This window comes from Tachysurus fulvidraco, chromosome 8, assembly GCF_022655615.1.
Source record: "Tachysurus fulvidraco isolate hzauxx_2018 chromosome 8, HZAU_PFXX_2.0, whole genome shotgun sequence".
Classification (NCBI taxonomy): Eukaryota; Metazoa; Chordata; class Actinopteri; order Siluriformes; family Bagridae; genus Tachysurus; species Tachysurus fulvidraco.
This window is the reverse complement of record NC_062525.1, coordinates 1387551-1407721: the sequence shown is the minus strand read 5'-3', so window position 1 is coordinate 1407721 and position 20171 is coordinate 1387551. Positions and strand designations below refer to the sequence as shown.

General features: G+C 39.0%; 1 long non-coding RNA gene across 1 annotated transcript; it reads right to left on the bottom strand.

The window, feature by feature from the left end:
* Window positions 1–5159: 5159 nt before the first annotated feature.
* Window positions 5160–6359, bottom strand: LOC113649220. Its single transcript, XR_003442098.2, has 4 exons — window positions 6257–6359; window positions 5752–5887; window positions 5472–5533; window positions 5160–5371 (listed from the first exon to the last, which is right to left on the bottom strand). It is a non-coding gene; the product is annotated as an uncharacterized LOC113649220 (long non-coding RNA).
* Window positions 6360–20171: the final 13812 nt, after the last annotated feature.

The window sequence follows — 20171 nt, the reverse complement described above, 5'->3', positions numbered from 1 at the left end:
TGTTACAGGTTCTCAAAAAAAAAAAAAAAAAAAAAGAAAAACATTTCTGAGAAGTGTTCAGTAAGACTTCATCAACCCTGCCAAACAGGTCCCCCAAATATTTCCTTTGTCTTAGAAAAACACACCAGCTTAAAACTTTCTGACTTATTTCTCACATTCAGATATTTCGAGCCTGAGTTATGATGATTAATGTTAAGCAACAAAAACAATATAATATACAATTTTTCAAGATTTCAAATTAAGTTTAAACTTAACATATAAACTTGACATTGTTTGAGTTTTTTTCTTTTCAAAAACACATTCTTATGCATTGATCATAAGTGTTTGTTACACCAGCTAAACAGGTTCGTGAGTTGTTATGGTGATATAAACAGTGCCATAAATTCATTACATTTTTTTTTAGCACATACACTGTCGCTTGAAAGTTTATGAACCCTTTAGAAGTTCCTATATTTCTGCATGAATATGCCAAAAAACATCATCAGATCACATCATCAAGTTCTAAAAGTAAACAAAGTGAATGCAATGAGCTCAAACTAATGATCCAAAAATATATTTCGTCATTAAATTATTTAGAAAATCGATCCAGCATTACAGATCTGTGTCTTGCAAAAGTATGTTAAGCTTTTCTTTCAGTATCTGTTGTGACTCTTTGTGCAGTAATAACTGTAAGTAAAGGGCCCAGTAACTTTTAATAAGTCCTGCACAATGTCTCAGAAGAATTTTATTCCGTTCCTCAGTACAGAAGAGCTTCAACACTACTTTACTAGGTGTTGTACATTACTAGGTGTCTTTATCTGAATGCTCGTTTCAGGTCCTTCTACAATTTTTCTTTTGGATTAAAGTCAGGACATTGATTGGTCATTCTAAAACACTATCTTTGTTCTTCTTTAATCATTCTCTGGTACACAGCCCTGGTACTTGGGCTCGTTGTCTTGGTGTATGACCCATTTTCTCTTGAGGTTCAGTTCATTGACAGATGTTCTGACATTTTCACTTAGAGATCACTGCCATAATCTAAATTCATTGTTCCATCAATGATGGCAAGTTGTCCTGGCCCAGCTGCAGCAATACAGGCCAAAAGCATGATACCACCACCACCACCATGTTTAACAGATGGTATAAGGTTCTTATGCTTATATAATATTTGTGTCTACTTTTTTTGATTGTTCTGCTTTTGGGACTTGTGTGAAAGTCTGATGATGTTTTGGGTCATATTTATGCAGAAATATAGAAATTTCTACAGGGTTCTTAAACTTTCAAGAAACGCTGCATAAGATGATTATTAGAAACCTTGGGCTTCCACAGGCTTTGGCTTTGATGATAGCAGCAAATATGCTACGATATAATTTCAACTTATGACCCATCGAAATGTGACCGACTTTGTGTCACATAAAGTGAGACTGAGAGGACTCGGGGACGGTTAAGGCAACTTTATTGAAAACAACAGCAAAAAGTTCCAAAATGTGAAGAAAACACAAAGTCAGAAACAGGCAATAGTCAGGCAAACAGCAAGAACTTGGGCTGTGCAAAACACATAAGCTAGTCAAAATTCAGATAATCATGCTGAACATCTACTTCACAGTGTGTGGAATGAAAGAGATCCCTTTTAAATAGTAACTGTTAGTGTGTGTAGTGATTGAGAACAGATGTGTGATCAGTAAGATAGGTGATCAGTATGGAGTTTGCAGGAGGTGCCCCTTCACATAACCACCACTTTAGGATGTTGATCTTTCTCTGTCTACCCCTGGGTAAGTACCACAACTTTTTGGGTCACTGGCATGGAATTCTTTCCTGAGGTTGGGGTTGAGGATGTCATGAGCTGACACAAAGCACTGTTCCTCCAAGAGGTACCTTTCCCACTTGATTGGGTACTCCAGTTTGCCATTGCACTGTGTGAGTTTGAGATGGTCTTGACTAGGTAAGCTGGTTGGTCTTCAATAACAAGAGCATATGGTGGAGAGGAAGCTGGCTGGTGTGAGGAACGAAGAACTACTGGTTTAAGGTGTAAAACATAGAATAATAGGGCTATGTGCAGTTGTGGGAGAGATCAAGCTTGTGCAAATTTGTTGACCTGTTTGCAGAATCTGAAGGTGCCAGTGTACCTAAGGCTGAGTATTTATTTATTTATTTTCATTTTTACAGCTGTCCTGGGATACCAGCTATACCCAGTTCCCAGGCTGGTACTGTGGAGTGTCAGTCAGCATGAGGCTTGTGGTTTCAGGTGGCCTGCTCCATTCTTTGGTTTCAATGCTGTTACAACCCGTGAAAATGGTGTATTGTATTGTGTTCTTGCACGTCTGTTGATTCCAGGCCAGAGTTTCCAGCCTGCACTAGCCTGCTGATCCTGCCCCTATATCGATGACATCATCACTAATCGACTATATAAAGAGGAAACAGAAGAAGGAGGAGGGTGTTAGTAGTGGTGGTTGATTGGTGTGTTGTGATAGTTTGATTATTGTGGTTTTGTGATAGTTCTTGTTCTGGTTTTGACTTCTGCCTGTTTCAGACTCTGAGCTTGGTTTCCCCTCGGAATTGTTTCTGTGGTTCCATTTTGTATATATACATATATATCACTGTATATTGCTCACTGTGTCACAGGCAGTAGGGGTCTGGCTGCCTCTTGTCTTTGGGAGTGGGTTTCTTTTTCCCCTGTTTGTTTTGGTGGGGATTTAGGGAATTTCCACTGTATTTCAGTCAGGACCATTTGAGTCAAAATAAAGACAATTCTTTTAGACATATATTTAAATTTGTATTTGCAAGATTGTTAAAATTACATTTGGCGGAATGGCTCTGTTCTGAATTTCCCATCCTATGAGCTCCATGAAAGCTAGTCAGGGAACAGCAGCAGCTTCTGGGGACAATCTCCCATTTAAACTGGGAAAGCAGCAACAAAAATCCCCCCAAAGCAGACCATACCAGGCAATCATCCCTGGCTCTTCCTGCTAAACTGAGCATTAAAACAAGCGGTTCAATAAGCCCATCTTATTAGTAATAATAATAATAATAATAATAATAATAATAACAATAATAACAATAAAAATAATAATACCAGTAGAACTACCTAAAGCTAGAGCTAATGAAATAGTAAAAAAAAAAAAGTCCATTAGTTACTGGAGCAATATTTATTTCAACTACAGATCACAAGCATCACTCATAACTTTCTAAGCCTCAAGGATGGAGTATTTGGCCGGAGGTACCGTTCATAAGCTGCCGAAGACCATCTTCCCATAGCTTTTAGGGTAGAAACAGAAGTAGAGGAAGCTGCAGTTGTAGCAGCCCCTATGCGCAATGAATGAGCCAAATAACACTCTGGGGGAAGCCCGCAGTATTGACAAAGCAGGCGGAAACGGGATGCAAACCAGCTTCTGGACATAGGCTTTCCTTCCTCCAGTGTAAATAATGGGTCCTCCATGCGAGCTTGTGGACGACACCTCAGATAAGCCAGCCTGGAAGACAGAAGACAAAAAGCAGAGATAGTTTCAGAAACAAAAACAAAAGATCCTTCCCGATTCCTATCAGTTTTTGAGTGCTTTAGAAATATGGTGAAATTGTGAGAAAAAGCTGAAACATCAGAAATTGTGAGCTCATGTGATGAATTAAAGGAATCTGTGCATGTAGAAAACGCACCACCTCTGAGAAAGCCATAGAAAGCCATAAGCAAAACAGATTCTAACATTACATCAGAATAAATCCCAAAGCATCCCTCTCACAGATGTGATATTAATTTTGTAAAAAATAAGAGTAAAAGTAAAAAATAAGAGTAAAAGTAAAAAAAAGTGGAAGTGTGAGAGAGAGAGAGAGATGATGATCATTGCCTTTAGGTTTCTCTTTTTTAAGTCCCTTAAAATAAAGAGAAGATCCCAGTAAAGATAAAAGTTCTTCATAAAACATCTTCACCCTAAAAAGTGCTCATAAGGCATAAAAGTGTTAGGAGGAGTGAGGAGGACTTTTAAGAGGAGTTTTATGAAGAGTTTCTTTATCAGAGGAGAAGATGGCTAAAAGGTGAAGAGGGAGAAGAAATGTGTTGTATACAATATTTAATAAATGACAGTGAGTTAATAAGATGATAAAGATTAGATCGTGTAAGGATTATTTTTGTGACCAATCTTATAAAAGATAACGTCTCAGACACGCACATATATATATATGTAAACTAAACAATATGCTTGTATATTGTATATTGTAAGCATCTCTATCTGTAACGTGTCTGTCCGTATTTTCCCCTTGTTTCTGTCTGCTGTCTCTCCCTGATGTTAATTGTTTGCTCCGCCCACTCACTGTTCACCATGGACTCTAATTATATTCCATCACTTCCCCAGGTGTCTTGTCTTTGTCTCTAATCGTCTCTGCTTTGTGATTGGCTCCTGTCTACTATATTTACTCTGTCTGTTCACTTCCCTGTTGTTGGTCGTTGTTTGGTGTTCCTGTTCCTGTTCCTGTTCCTGTTTCTGTTCCTGTTACTGTTATAGTTATAGCCTGTTTTGCCTGCTTATCTGTTTTCTGTTTTGTCATTAAATCTTCAACTGCACTTGGATCCTCCCTCGCCTTTTTGTCTCACCGTGTCACATCGTGACACTATCTATGTCAAAGATACATTTTTAATTAAATTACATTTTCTTTGCTTTACATGTGATGTTTTAGTGACTGGGTTCTATTAAGATTTCAAGCTCTTATACAATATAAATACATTACATATGATTTCATATACAATTTTTTTTACTTCCTTGATCAAAATTTGATCTGTTTATTAATAAAGTTCTCCAGAGGTGAAAATAGTTCAATATATATTCAGATTGAGAGGCAGAGACGTTACTGAGACACATTTTGCACACATTTTATTGGATAAAATGGTAAATATTCTTCACAAAGTCCTAAAGAAGAGAAATAATCCCAGCTGAGAGAGAGAGACTTTTTGCATCAGTAGCTCAATGATATTAATTTTGTTTATTTTAACTAAAACTTAAATTTCACTTTTACCTAGCCATAACTATTTTTATTATGTAATGATTTTTCTTGTTTTTCAGAATTGGCTTTAACAGACACCACAATTTGGTTTTATGAGGAAAGTCTTCCAATAATCATTAGAGTTAAATCTATGTTTATATATTTAACTGAATAAAAAGGAAATTTATCAACATGATGCAGTTAACAAATGGTAAATCTTCTCATTTTATTCAAAATGTTTTACATCCTGTTTTAAAGACTAGGTTACTGATTTAATTTACGTGAAAACTTGTTAATAAGCAACACATTTTATGGCAGGTTGTGGAAATTTTATATTGAATTTGATCATTTCATCCTCTCTGCTTTGTTTCTTCATCAGTGGTCTTATTGTTTTTCTATGGTCCACTTGTATTCTTCTTTGATGCTGAGGGAAACAACAACAACAAAAAAACATGAAACAAATGAGCTGATGTTTGAGTAGATTATTAATAAACCGAGTATCGTAAAACAGAAGTATTACATACGTGTACTCTGATCCATCCATAGCACGCACATGTTGCTTGTCGCTCACAACAACTTTCAACTGCTGAAGAAAGAAAGAGACAAACTCGGGATTGCACAAATAACATAAATAACACAAATAACACATCACTGAAACACTAATACAAATAATCTCAGCTTTAGTCTTGTTCTAATAAGATTAGAATTAGTTTGATATTTTCACATCCTAAGCTGTTCTTATGCAGTAAATTTGAATTTTTGGTTTGATGCCGAACTTTTAGTTCACGTTAAAAATCTAATCACCTCATCAAAAGGCTGCCACATAAATTCCTGTTTATCCTGAAACACATCGTCAGCTTGATATTGGCCCCAATGGGCGAGTTGTCTGTCTGAACCTTTAAATTGTTTAGAGCTGCGCTGGCCCATGGTCTCCTTTTTTCTGGAAATGGCATAAGAACATTTTTAATTTTAATATCTAACACTACAGAAAAACATTACAGCAGATTCATTTTCTAACAGCAGCCTGGAAATCACAGGTTTATATATTAACTGTAAGAGTGACTCAACACACACACACAGCTATTTTACACATAGCTAAAATAATACTGCAAAAGTAAATCTGCAAAAATCAGTAAATTGTTTATACAAATGTTAAATCAACTGTAGAATTTAGTCTTTAAAACATTGTTCATTACTTCAGATACTTTTACCTTATTATTATTATTATTATTATTATTATTATTATTATTATTATTATTATTATTATAAATACAATACAATAAGGCTACAAACACAGAGAGATTCTCACCTGATGATATCTCACTCTAAGACAGATTCAGTGTTTTCAGCACAGCCTTTATAATTTCAGCTCAGTTTAACTTTTGCTTTTGTTTTTTACAGGTTAATACTTGAAATTTAAACTTGACATTGTTTGAGTTTTTTTTCTTTTCAAAAACACATTCTTATGCATTGATCATAAGTGTTTGTTACACCAGCTAAACAGGTTCGTGAGTTGTTATGGTGATATAAACAGTGCCATAAATTCATTACATTTTTTTTTAGCACATACACTGTCGCTTGAAAGTTTATGAACCCTTTAGAAGTTCCTATATTTCTGCATGAATATGCCAAAAACATCATCAGATCACATCATCAAGTTCTAAAAGTAAACAAAGTGAATGCAATGAGCTCAAACTAATGATCCAAAAATATATTTCGTCATTAAATTATTTAGAAAATCGATCCAGCATTACAGATCTGTGTCTTGCAAAAGTATGTTAAGCTTTTCTTTCAGTATCTGTTGTGACTCCTTGTGTAGTAATAACTGTAAGTAAAGGGCCCAGTAACTTTTAATAAGTCCTGCACAATGTCTCAGAAGAATTTTATTCCGTTCCTCAGTACAGAAGAGCTTCAACACTATTTTACTAGGTGTTGTACATTACTAGGTGTCTTTATCTGAATGCTCGTTTCAGGTCCTTCTACAATTTTTCTTTTGGATTAAAGTCAGGACATTGATTGGTCATTCTAAAACACTATCTTTGTTCTTCTTTAATCATTCTCTGGTACACAGCCTTGGTACTTGGGTTTGGATTTTTTTTATCTTATGTTAATAAAAAATGACTTGCTTTTTATATTTGTTTTATTTTTATTGTATTTATATGATATTTGTGCTTTTGGTACCGTTAAAGTGATTCACTTGGCTGAGCACTGCATCTGACAGGCCTCTAATATCAACTCAGCAGCCCATCAGTGCCCAGTGTCTCTATTAAACAGAGTCGTGAAAGCAGAAGTAGGCTCTGAGGACATGTTTGGTCTTTGGGATCATGTTGTTGAGACTCACTTTAGCTTAATGTCACTGGTTGTCTGTGCCTTTCATAAATTTAGACAACACCATGTCGCAAAGATTCATACTCTGCAGAGCAAAAGTGTCAGGAAGAAACTCTGTAAGGTCGTGTTGTTGCAGGGATACTGAACACTTTTATTTTTAAATAGTTAATTCAGCTGACAGTCCTGGAAAGATGTCACCAGTTAGGTTGGCAGTTAGCCTCAAAGTCAAACTTTTTTGTTTTTTTTTTGTTGGTTTATGTGACTTTACTTATTTGATATTGCAGGAAAAGAATAAATAAAAGATTGAACAGTCTTTGACACCTCAACTATCTAACTTTCACATTATGTTCCTCTTGAATTTGTGATTTGCTTCCACCTGCAAATTGCTTTGTGTATCATATTTATTAAACCAATACAATTTAAATGTTTAAATGAACATGTATAGTCACACCATTGTAGCAGTGTTACATGCAGTGGTCTATAAGGTAAGTAGTGATTGTTCATTTAAACATTACTCAAGTGGAAGAATGTAACTAATAAACTTACACCTACTAGCACTATGCATTATATTGTGAAAAAGTAGATTATCTTAATATCAAAACCTTAAATTTTCTCTGGACTTAATGATAAATACATGTCTGACCTTTGGAACGAACAAAAAAAAAAAAGAACTAGAAAATGCATTCATGACGATTTATGGTGATTTTATTTCTTTGACTACATTGACGCTGATACATTAAGAGGAGGCGGTCCCCCGTACCAAGATGGCGGCTCAGTTGACGCATTCAGTCCAATGTACTGCCCTATACAAGGCGACATCTGGTGTATATGTCTATGGAAGAGAGTCAGGATGGTTTCTTTGCATCTCTGTACAACGATTAATAAAAACGTAAAAAGAGTTAAAGATATTAGTCAATATCCAAGTTAGAAGTGTTAAAAAGATGGATTGCGTGCATATATTTGATTTTCTATGAGAAGTCAGATGCATTTATCAAGTTTTAGAAACGAATGGCCTTAATCTGTTTGTTTAATGTCGCCGCCCACATGGAAATTTAGAGTGCGAGGTTTTCCTTTTAATATAAGTTTTAAATACAAAGTTTTAAATAAAAGCGCGTGACACGCGGCGGCACGCCCTCGTGGGTTGTATTGGAGTATTGCGTTACACAGAATTTATTACTGTATAGCGAGTTTAGGAGAGCTTATTGTTGCGAGTTGTTAATGGAACCTGTTACAAAAAGTTCGCGTTCTGAAATGTGGGAACACCTTCATTTGATTTCGCCCAATTAGGTGGATATATATATATGGTTTTGTTGTGAAGCCTATATTTATAACTTAAATCTCACTCATCTTTGGGCAATTATACGATTCAATATAACGTTTCATGTCATATATTTTGTCTCATATATTTTTGTTAAATACTACTACACAAGAAAAGCCTTTTGTGCACCGCTTAATACCATTATCTTATTTTAAATGGTTCACAATTTATACTTTTGAGACTAGGTCTATCCTTAATCTGTTTTTAGGTCCAGTGTTTGATTTACTCCCAGCAGCTGGCCTTTAATAATAATACATCATCCATGTTGAGGCATTTTCGTGCAAAGCATGACAGTGCCAGATCCTCTGTCCAAGGTAGAGCCAACAGCCAAGGTTAAAGCCTACTTTTAATTTTATTCAATTGTTTCAGTTTTAATTAGAATAATTAAGTGGTTTAAAAGTGCTGCTATTTTATTATTGTCAAAATAGAAACAGTCTCTCTCTCTCTCTCTCTCTCTCTCTCTCTCTCTCTCTCTCTCTCTCTCTCTCTCTCTCTCTGTGTGTGTGTGTGTGTGTGTGTGTGTGTGTGTGTGTGTGTGTGTGTGTGTGTGTGTGTGTGTGTGTGTGTGTGTGTGTTGTAGGAAACAAAAAAGACAATATTGATGAGGCTCTTGTGAACATGATTGTGAAGACACACAGCCTTTTACCATTGTGGAGGATGTTGGTTTCAGAAATTTTGTCAGCCTCTTGGATCCTACATACATGCTCCCATGAAGGCAAACTCTGAAGACAATGGTGGAGAAAAGGTTTACAGAGGAGAGAGCTAAAGTAGAAGTGCTAAGAGCTACATCTGTGAATTTAACTTTGGACATTAATTCATATGGATTCTTATAGATTAGTATTGACTTGCTATGGTGTAGTATTGACTTGCTATGGTGTAGCTGGGAGTAGGAAAATTTCCTGCTTCACATACAGCAGCAAACATTGCTGCAGTGAAGACATCTCTTATTGAGGAATGGGGGATTCAGTCTAAAATTAGATGTCTTGTCACTGATGCAGCTGCTAATATGATAGCATGTGCCAACAATTTACAGCTGAGGCATACAATTTGCATAGTTCATGCTCTAATCCTTGTTGTTAAAAAAGCTATTGACTTCCCAGGGCTTGAAGACATCAGGAGTAAGGCAAGGAAGATTGTTGCTTATTTTAGATCAAGCACTGTTGCAAAGGAGCAACTTCTCAATCTTCTTGATCTATGGGTGATGGAAACAAGAAAGGTGAAGAGTGCTACTGCCAATGCAACCACTAAGGTTCAGCGCTACCTGAGTGAACCCAACATCCCCCGCTCTGAAAATCCACTTCAGTGTTGGAACAAGCACATATAAACCATTTATACATGCTGGCCCTGGGCTTTTTGTGAATGTTGAAGTGGTCAGTAAGAAGAGAAACAGGCTCAGCCCCAGCACTGTGGAGAAAATCTTGTTCCTATATAAAAATCTAACCATGTAGGTTACCAATATATCACTAAAATTAATTCCCCCAAGCTTACAGCAACATTCATTTCAGAATCACTATGTATGCATTTCTTTGGACACCTGATTGCTGACTGCTGATTGTTAATAAAACATAACACAAAGCACAAAGATCTCTGGAAAATTGTCCATAGTTTGTCCAAATTGTCCATGATTGCTTGAGTGAATGACAGTGTTTGTGTGCCCTGTGATGGGTTGGCACTCCATCCAGGGTGTATCCTGCCTTGATGCCCGATGACGCCTGAGATAGGCACAGGCTCCCCGTGACCCGAAAAGTTTGAAAAGCGTTCGAAAATGAATGAATGAACGAATGAATGAATAAAGCACAAAGCATCCATCTAGCCTACAGTACAGTAGTCTGTAAGGCAGATTTATAATCGTGTAAAAGTGTGTCTGCATTTATGTACCTTCAACATTCATGAGATGTTTTTTTTTTTCTAAAAACAGTCAAAATGTCCACATTCACCATACAAAAAGTTATCTTTATCACATTTTCGTTTGGAGTTACCATGCATATGCAATGGAACATGCTTTGGTCATGTATTTAATATATTGATACATTTATTTATTAATTTATCCTTAATTTGTCAATCCATTAATTTTTGCTTCTAACGTTGATTGGTTGTGGAACTTTCTTTGATAGCGGTTTCACCAGCAAAGGTCCTCATCAAGCTCTGATTTGAAAAGCTTCGAGTAATGAACCTTTTTCCGATACAATTGGGTTGAAAGCTTCACTTCTTCACTGCTTCAATAAAGCTTCACTTCGCCATTACTACAATAGAGCATACGAATGAGCAATTTTAAAGCACAACGCAAACAAAGCTACCACGATTGCACGAAAAGGCAAAGAGGCCTCAACCAGGGATACAGGCAGTCCTTTTATCCGGAACAGTTTGAGATAATAACCAATCGGAGCCTTCATACTATTAACTCAGGGAACCGCCTTCCTGAAAACACATGACAGGTACAAGAGAAAACACCAGAGGGCAGCACAGAAATTAAACAAACTATCTAATCCACAAAAGGTGGTAGAGCGTTTTCTTATTTAGCTCCCAAACTCTGGAATAGTCTTCCTGATAGTGTTCGGAACTCAGACACACTTTCCCATAATATTGTGCACTATTACATCAGACTTGCACATTTTTATGAACAGCTGGTATGTTAATTCCTCTCCACTGCTCCTCTCTTTCTACCCATCCCGAGGCATCCAGACATTGTACCAGCTCCGATCGTCTTCCGTGCGATGAAGTTTTTGGACCTCCACCGAGATGAGGCTGACTCTGAGAATCCTGAAACATCTACAGATCTACCAGCTCCAGTTGGACTCTGTGATACTAAGAGGAGATCTGAACTCCATATGATCCTTACACCAATACAACATTTATCAGACTGTATATTTATAATCACACCCCCAGTGTCACCCATATGAGGATGGGTTCCTCTTTGAGTCCGGTTCCTCTCAAGGTTCCTTGCCACTGCTGCATGAGTCATCTCAGACTTGCTCATTGGGATTAAATACATACACAATGTGAACTATATATATCTAATAATAATCTTGAATATTTTATTATATTAATTCTTTATATTATTCCATATGTTTACCTTCTGTTCTATGTTCATGTTCTGTAAAGCTGCTTTGAGACAATGTCTATTGTAAAAAGCGCTATACAAATAAACTTGAATTGAATGAAGAGTTTGTTCTATTGACGTAAATCTCACAAAATTCTAAGAAATGTGGTAGTTTCCCATTACAATAAAGAGAAGATCCCAGTAAAGATAAAAGTTATTTATAAAGCAACTTAACCCTTATAAGAGCTCATAAGGTGTAAAAGTGTTAGGAGAAGTGAGGAGGACTTTTAAGGTTGTTTATACAGTATATTAATTATAATATATATATATATATATATATATATATATATATATATATATATATATATATATATATATATATATGTATATATACATATAGGTATATATTAATAATTTATTCGTATATGTATATATACATATATATATATATATATATATATATATATGTATATATATTTACATATATATATATATATATATATAGTTATATAGTTATATATTTGGCTGCTATGTTATTTATAGATACTCTAACATCTCTGAAACAGAGCCGAAATGCCACAACAGCAGAAATGATATAATTTGTCTCTATGACAATTCTGCTCTGTGTCGGAGATGTTTATATTTACATTTACATTTAGATTTATTACATTTACAACATACAGATGTTAGTACATCTCTAATATAATCGGTCATGAACATAATCCCTACACGATGTAGTCTAAAATATCTTAACATAGAGACAAAGTGAAGGTTAATAGACCAGATTTTAAAAGTTTGTTCTATTGGACAAACAATCACAGTCTTTAAAAGAATGTGTCACCTACTAACAGGTTTAGCCCCGCCTCTTAGTTCTTAGATCAATCTTATAATATTTATGAATACAGGCTCTGAATTATTCTCAAACCAGATGTCAGTTCTGGGTTTGAATAACAAAGCGTATGATAAATTCATTTTCAGAGATGGGCCATGCCCAAGTCAAATGATAATTGAAAATTATCTTGTCTTTGGGGATTCACCGTTCAGGGTATGGCCGGAGGAGATATGGTTTCAGCGGAAAAGCTTCATCTGCCGCAATAACCCACGTGTTTAACTTTTCCCAGCTCAGGAACACCCGAAGGTTCATTTGGTTGTGGAACATTCAGAACTCCATCTCTGAGTGCCTTTCCCAGCACAGAAATGGCAAAGATGCCTTCATCACTGTTGCTGCCATAGCAGGGGCCTGGAAGCAGTAATCTGCACAAGGGCCAGCAATACAACTGAGACTGTACCTTTATGATTGAAGTAGGGACATCCAGAGTTTGCAGAGGGCCTGGATGAATGTGTTTCCCATCCATTGCTCCCAAAGAATTAGAAAAATTTCATCTATCATGGAACCTTCTGACCGTATTCCTCCGCATTTCTACAGTATGCACTGGCAAATGTTCATCTTTGAAACAGTGCCAACTTGCATCACAGGTCTCACTCACTATCAAATCTACAGTTGACACGCCAAGTCAAAAGCTGAGTGCAGTACTCGTTTTTAGATCTCCACAATACAGCATTTCATTTATGTTTTTATAAAATTCATTTAAGTGAATGACAATGTAAACAAACTCACCACAGCTAAACTCTGCTCTGGGTTGATTGGTTTATGGTAGTGTGTTTGTTCTTTTGTCAATGAGGGTGCCAGATATTGAAGTAAAGTTTCCATCTCACTGACGGACATTCTAAAATCCCCGAAAATGCTCATAATACATTTTCAACTCTTGTATCAGTTGATAACACTCCCCCAAAGTTTTTCCAAATATTTATTAACGCTAATAACGCTTAAAGACTGATAATGCTGTTTATCCCAGTGTTTTATTGGGTGTTGTTTCCCAGAGTTTACCAGGTTCAGACAATGTGAAAGAAAGCCACGTCAGACATTCTGCGACCTGTCATCAAACAGTGGGGAGGAGTGCAATGATCACAGAGAAAGAATCCCCATACTGTGACCAGGTCAGTTTGATCGCTGTACTTTATGGAGGGAGTTTCTAAAACGCTTTAAGGATTTTGCCAGAGACTGGCACAATCCTGGCACTAGAATGACTGGGCAGATGAGGTTTTGTCTAGTACGCACAGCAGGTTCAGTGATACACAAGAAACCCAGGTCCGGCCGTTGGAATTAAGTCCGCATAGTCGTGGAAGTGGAAGATGCATACGGTGCTTCATCCGAACACGCTGCTGCCATTGGAATACAGCTGAGGCAGAGGGTCCTCAAGGCAGGTGAGCCACTCCATGTGCTAAGGGACGATATTTATGAAAATGTCTCCATTGGTTATGCAAATCACTCTGAGAGGGAACATGACTCTATTAGTGTCGAGGTGTTCACTAACACCATGGGAGATGGCTCTATGCAAAGACTACTGAAGGAGCGACCATGTACCCGCTCCTATGAGATTGCACTCGGATATAAAACCACACATCAAACAGCCACTAGTGTAGCACAACTTAAGTAATCTGCCGTAAGACTAATGGAATAAAGAACTATAGCAGCAGCAGTACATGAATTTCCAGACCAGAGTGGAAGTAACGAGGTAAGTTTAGTGCCGACAACCCATGAGTGGAGACAGAAAAACTCAAAAGCAGCATTCAAACCTCGCCTGCAAAAACAGCGGGGCCAAGAGGAGAGTGTGGCCCCTGCTCTGTTAAGAGACCATCAACGCCGATGTATTTCCCCCACTCAAACTATCCACTGTAGAGGCCCTGCAGGGATTAAGACCCATAAATTGTAATGTCCTTGAGAAAGTTGGGACCCAATCAGTGATAATTTCATTGTAGCAGATGAAGCCGAGGGCATTGAGGCCATTCTGAGTCATCCATTCTTGGAGCTGGCATAAGCATGCCTTTACTTTGGCAGTGAGAAGATTTTACAGTTTGGTGAACAGATTCAAACCCCGGGGGAACGTTGTCTGCGTAGCATGCACTACTGTCCTTAAAGCGGGACGTGAATACAACATTCCAGGCAATGCATATTTTCAGGAAAAAGTAAGGGCAAAGTCTTTTTGAGTCCAACTTAAGGTTTCATGGGGAAGCATCAGGTGATTGTGGCATGGATTATAATTGGTGCCCAGCCATGTAAAGTTCCCGTTAAACTGTTTAACCCAGGTACTGTTGATGTGAAGGTAAGGAAGGGAGTAATTGCCGGAATTCTACAGCCTGATGATGTAGTTCAGATGTCCACCGCAGACCTGCCTCCAGCAGGTTCATGTCTCGCAGTTGTTCCAAGTCACTTACAGCCGCTGTATGCAAAGAGTACAGAACACCAAGAGCTTGCAGAGCTGCTTCATGAATACGGCAATGCTTTCTCTACTGGACCTACAGATCTCGGCCCCACAAAAGTCTTCCAACATGACATTCAAACCCGGCCTTGCCCACCTGTGAAACAGCAATCGTAATGGTGCAAAATAGAGAACAAACATACCGACTGTGTGTAGACTACTGGACTCTAAACGAGTGCATTATGAAAGATGCCTACCCACTCCCAAGAATCCAAAAGACACTAGAAACCCTGTCCACAGCAAAATGGTTTAGCACATTAGACCTTGCCTGGAGTTGACCCCACAGGCGAGAAAGGCAACTGCGTTTTGTAGCACAAAGGGGCTCTTTGTGTGGAATGTTATGCCGTTTGGCCTTTGCAATGCCCCAGCAACGTTCCAGAGCTTAATGGATCATGTCTAGGTGAGAATGCAGTGGGAGATATGCCTAGTATACTTGGATGACATCATTGTGCTGGGCAAGGATGTAAAGGAAATGCTCCAGTGCCTGGCACAAGTGTTTGAAAGGCTGAGCCTGGCCAACCTGAAATTGAAAACCACCAAGTGTTGTCTCTTCCACGGCCAGGTGGTCTACCTGGGCCACATAATCTCAGAACACGGCATAGCTACTGACCCTGAGAAAATGCAGAAAATTCAAGAGTGACCACAGCTCATGAGCGTTAAAGAATTCCAGCAGTTTGTGGGTCTTGCATCTTACTTCAGATGGTTTGTCAAAGACTTTGCCACAGTTGCAAAGCTCCTTCACAACCTACTAAGAAAACATGCCCGATTTCATTGGACCTCTGAGAGCCAACAGGCCTTAGACAAGTTAAAGGAGCTGCTCACTTCCACCCCCATACTTCGCTACTCTATGGACAGTGGTGATCTCATTCTGGATACGGACACCAGCAACTTCGGAATTGAAGCTGTGTTGTCTCAACTGCAGCAAGGGGAGGAACATGTTCTAGCATATGGAAGTCTGAGTCTGACGCCAACTGAATAGAATTACTGCACCACACAGAGGGAATTTTAGCGGTAGTGGAGTTCACAACACATTTCTGTCAATACCTGTTGGGCAGATCCTTCACTGTACAAACCAACCATAGTGCTGTCATGAAAATGCTGATGTGCTTTCCCGCAGGCCATGTCATGCAACTTGCCCCTGCAACCTTAAGAATCCCATCTTGAGTAGCCCTCAGCTCTGTGACCGGGTAGTCCAGTGTGACTTCAATGGCAAACATGTTGTTGTTACCCCGGAGTCTTGTCAAGTGGGGGTAGTACAACCTGACAACACCACCAGTACTTCTTCATTCTCTGGGTGGACTACTGAAGAACTGCATGTTCATGTGCATGATGTCCACTCTGATGGCTGGGTTGATGAACTGAGATAAGGTAAGAGTGTAGTACTTCCATGCCATTTCCCTGTAGGCTAGGGTTCAGTGTGTCCCTGAAAATAGCCAAGAAATGTCACTTGCTCCATCTACTTTGAGCAGCTAATTTCTGGAACTTAACGGCATAATCTGCTGCCATAATAACTCCCTGACCTAGATGTAACAATTATACAGAAATGTCCCTTGCTCCTGTGCGGTATTTGAAGACTTCCCTGATTTCCTGAGTAAAGTAATCAAACAAGCTCCTGATTTGTGCGTAGCAACATAACAAATGCACTCTGCATTATGAGTGAAATAAATGGGCACAGAAGAGTTGCTGTAGAGTCTATAACTTAGATGATGAGTTAATTTTATCAGTCTCTCAGGAACTCCTGGTTACACAATTTTAAATTGACTGTATATAGATTATTCGGAGAAGTGGTAGAAAATGAGTGAGTGAGAGTGAGTATATACATTATCTAACAAAAGTGAGTACACTCCTCACATTTCAGTCCAACCATTTTAGTATATCTTCTTTGGCTGTCCTCTAAAGATTAACTTCACATACAGCCATTACTATCAAAATAATTGGCAAAGTGAGTACACCCTAAGTGATGATAACTGTATGTCGTTTAACCATGCAAAGCCATGTGTCCTATTCATCATGTTTATGTTTTTGTCTGGTGACATTTTGTATTAGAGCAGGGGGAGCACGTTGGCTTAATGGTTAGCATGTTCGCCTCACACCTCCAGGGTCGGGGTTCGATTCTTGCCTCCACCTTGTGTGTGCAGAGTTTGCATGTTCTCCCCGTTCTCACCTCGGGGGTTTCCTCCGGGTACTCCGGTTTCCTCCCCTGATCCAAAGATGGGTTGGCACTCCATCCAGGGTGTATCCTGCCTTGATGCCCGTTGACGCCTGAGATAGGAACCGGCTCCCCGTGACCCGAGGTAGTTCGGATAAGCGGTAGACAATGAGTGAGTGAGTGAGTGAGTGAGTATTAGAGCAGTTAAAATTTGGTGCTTTGTGTACAATTCTCTCATACTGACAATGCATGTTGAACATGGCACCTCATGGCAAAGAACTATTTGAGAATTAGAATTTTTGGTCTCCACAAAGATGGCCTAGGCTATATAATCAGTAACACCCTGAAACTGAGTTACAGTACAGTAGCCAAGGACATACAAAGTTTTTTTAAGACGGGTTGTTCTGCTCCAAGTTTATGTGTCACTTGTATTGTATGTATAGTTATGTAGTTTTGGTGCCCCCTAGGGGTAGTTCTCCAAGAAAAATAAGTGGTCACATTTCCCATGCAGTCAGCTCCTTAATCTTCAGATGCCATCCTTTGTTTTGTGTTTGTAAAAGCATCATCTGTAAGTTAATTCTTCTATACATAATACTTTATGAGACATATTTTCATATATTTGTGATAAGTTTATTCAGAGCTTTGATTTAATGGAATTTTTGTGATGACGGCCTTTATCTATTAGCCTAGCCTTTGTTTGACAGCATTCTTAATTCATAATGTACCTGGCATCTTATTAAACGTCAAAGACTAAGATGAATCCTGACTCATCTGTACTTTATGGATGGAGTTTGGCTGGCTGTTAAATTGCATTGATAGATGCAAGGAGAACAGTACACAGGTTCCATTTGGAACAGGCCTCACCAGGGTTGATCGAAGAAATTGAGTCCTCATGCTGTGCATCAGGTGCAGACGCTGGCTTCAAAAAACTGATGCATGAGTGCTTTCAGCATTTCTTAAGAGGTTGCAAATGTGGAAGATCAGCTTATAGCTGATGATATTGGAACACCAATAAAAAATGCCAACACATGCTGGGAAATGTCTATCTCGGAGACCATGAAAGGGCACAAACGAGCTATGAGCAGAGCGCCATTAGCCCATTAATACCTTGGACCCAGGAGTGGGGTCCAGGTCCAAGTTATAGAACCTCTTAAGGGTGCGTGGACAAGACCAAACCACCACAGCACAAGTATCCTGGAGGGGAACACCTCTAGCCAGAGTCCTGGACCAATCTGAACAGAGGGCACGATACACAGACAGCCCTAATGTTTGATGAAGGGGATGACCAAAGGTTACCCTTGAGTTTTGTACCACAGCACCCATCTTCAGGCAATCTGTGTATCATGAGAGACAGGAGCCCTCCCAAAGGCCAACTCAAGAGAAGGGTAATCCATCGAAAGTGCCTTGCAACGATGACATGCCCCGAGTTGGACCCATAGTGAGAAACCGGGGTCTGTCCACATAAGAAGGTTACGACACTCATGATGCGTAACCATTGTGACCCTGAAGGTTTACTGCAGAGGTGAAAAACCCTTGCTTCTGAGTCGGAGTTATGAATTGCACACCCAAAGGAATAGCTTTGGCATGAATAGCTTCTCTGTGAGTCAAGCGCCTTGGATGCTTGGGCAGCAGACAAGCATTGGCCTAGCAAGATGTTCCTTATGGCAGAAAAAATCGATTCCCCCTGAGCGGGAGACAGACGTGCACGCATCTGGTTCTCAGAAAGAGAGAGAAAGCACATGGTTCCTTGGTTTGAGCCTACAACCAAGGGACCTCATGTGGGCAAACATGACATCTTAATGCCCAGCTGCCATGTCCAGATGAGCCAATCACCTGGATAATTGAGTACATGGATGCCCTGGGGTGATGCCAGAGCACTTTGTGAGAGTGAGCAATAAGTCTAAGCCAAAAGAGAGAACTCAGCAACGGTATCCCACCCTGAAAGCAAACCTGGGGATTCACCTGTGCTCTATGTGAAGATAGGCATCCCTCAGCATTCTCATTGCAAACCAGTCCTCAGACCTGATCTGCAACCTCTTGACCTTGAATGTGAACATCTCGAACTTGCATGTCTCTTTGTACAATTCTGAGCACACAGGTCCAAGTTTGGGTGTAGATCCTGTCATTCTTGGAAACCAAAAAATGCCCGCTGTAAAGGCAGAGGCTTGATTGGATTCTGTAGCCTTTTCCCACAGTACCCAGAAACCTCTGAACACACCTGACAACAATCTTCAAGCTCAGAGCAGACAATGTAAAACATTCCTCAGGCCAATCCAAGTTAAACCTAACATTGGACACTGAGCTCCTCAGAGTCCAATGAAAAGTATTAGTTCCTTATTCGGGTCGGAAGAAACTCGTCTCGCAAAGCGAGCTCCCGGAGCCGAGGCGGGGATCACCTATCCCTTTTTCCACCTCCACTAACTAAGCCTGCAAGACCCATTATCTAAGTTGACATGCTGCCTCAGCAAAAGCAGGACCAGAGCCACTAGGTGCAGGTGCTTAGCTGAAGAAAAGCTTTGCAGTGCATACAGTCGGCTCCCTTGAGGGAAGTGTGTACTATCTAAAGCAAGTAACTTTCTGAACTTGCTCGATCTCATAATATTTTAAATATATCTTTTTTTTACCCTAGTGTAGGCAGTAAGGGACAAACAATAAACACAAACATACAAAGAGTGCTCGCTGAAGACAAAGAAGCTGGAGTAATGTGGATACAAGCCCTTTTATGGTCTTAATGACTCTCTTCCCTTTGTCACATGACCTCCCCAAGGCAATAAATCGGCATGATTTTATACAGAGAGAAAGGGAACTAGCATCTTGGTATAATGACCACACACATACCAAAACAATTAACCCAGGAAATCAGAACATTAATGACATCAAACTAAATTATTAATTATTATTCAATTATCATGGAAGTAGAGCCTTCTGAGCTACAATAACACAGCTATATATAGCCACTCTATTATCTGTGAAGATAATTTTCATATATCATGAAAACTGATATTGCTACTGTCAAATTCTTCAGAATTTCCTCAGAATGAGGAAAAAGGAAAATAGCCAGCAGCCGGG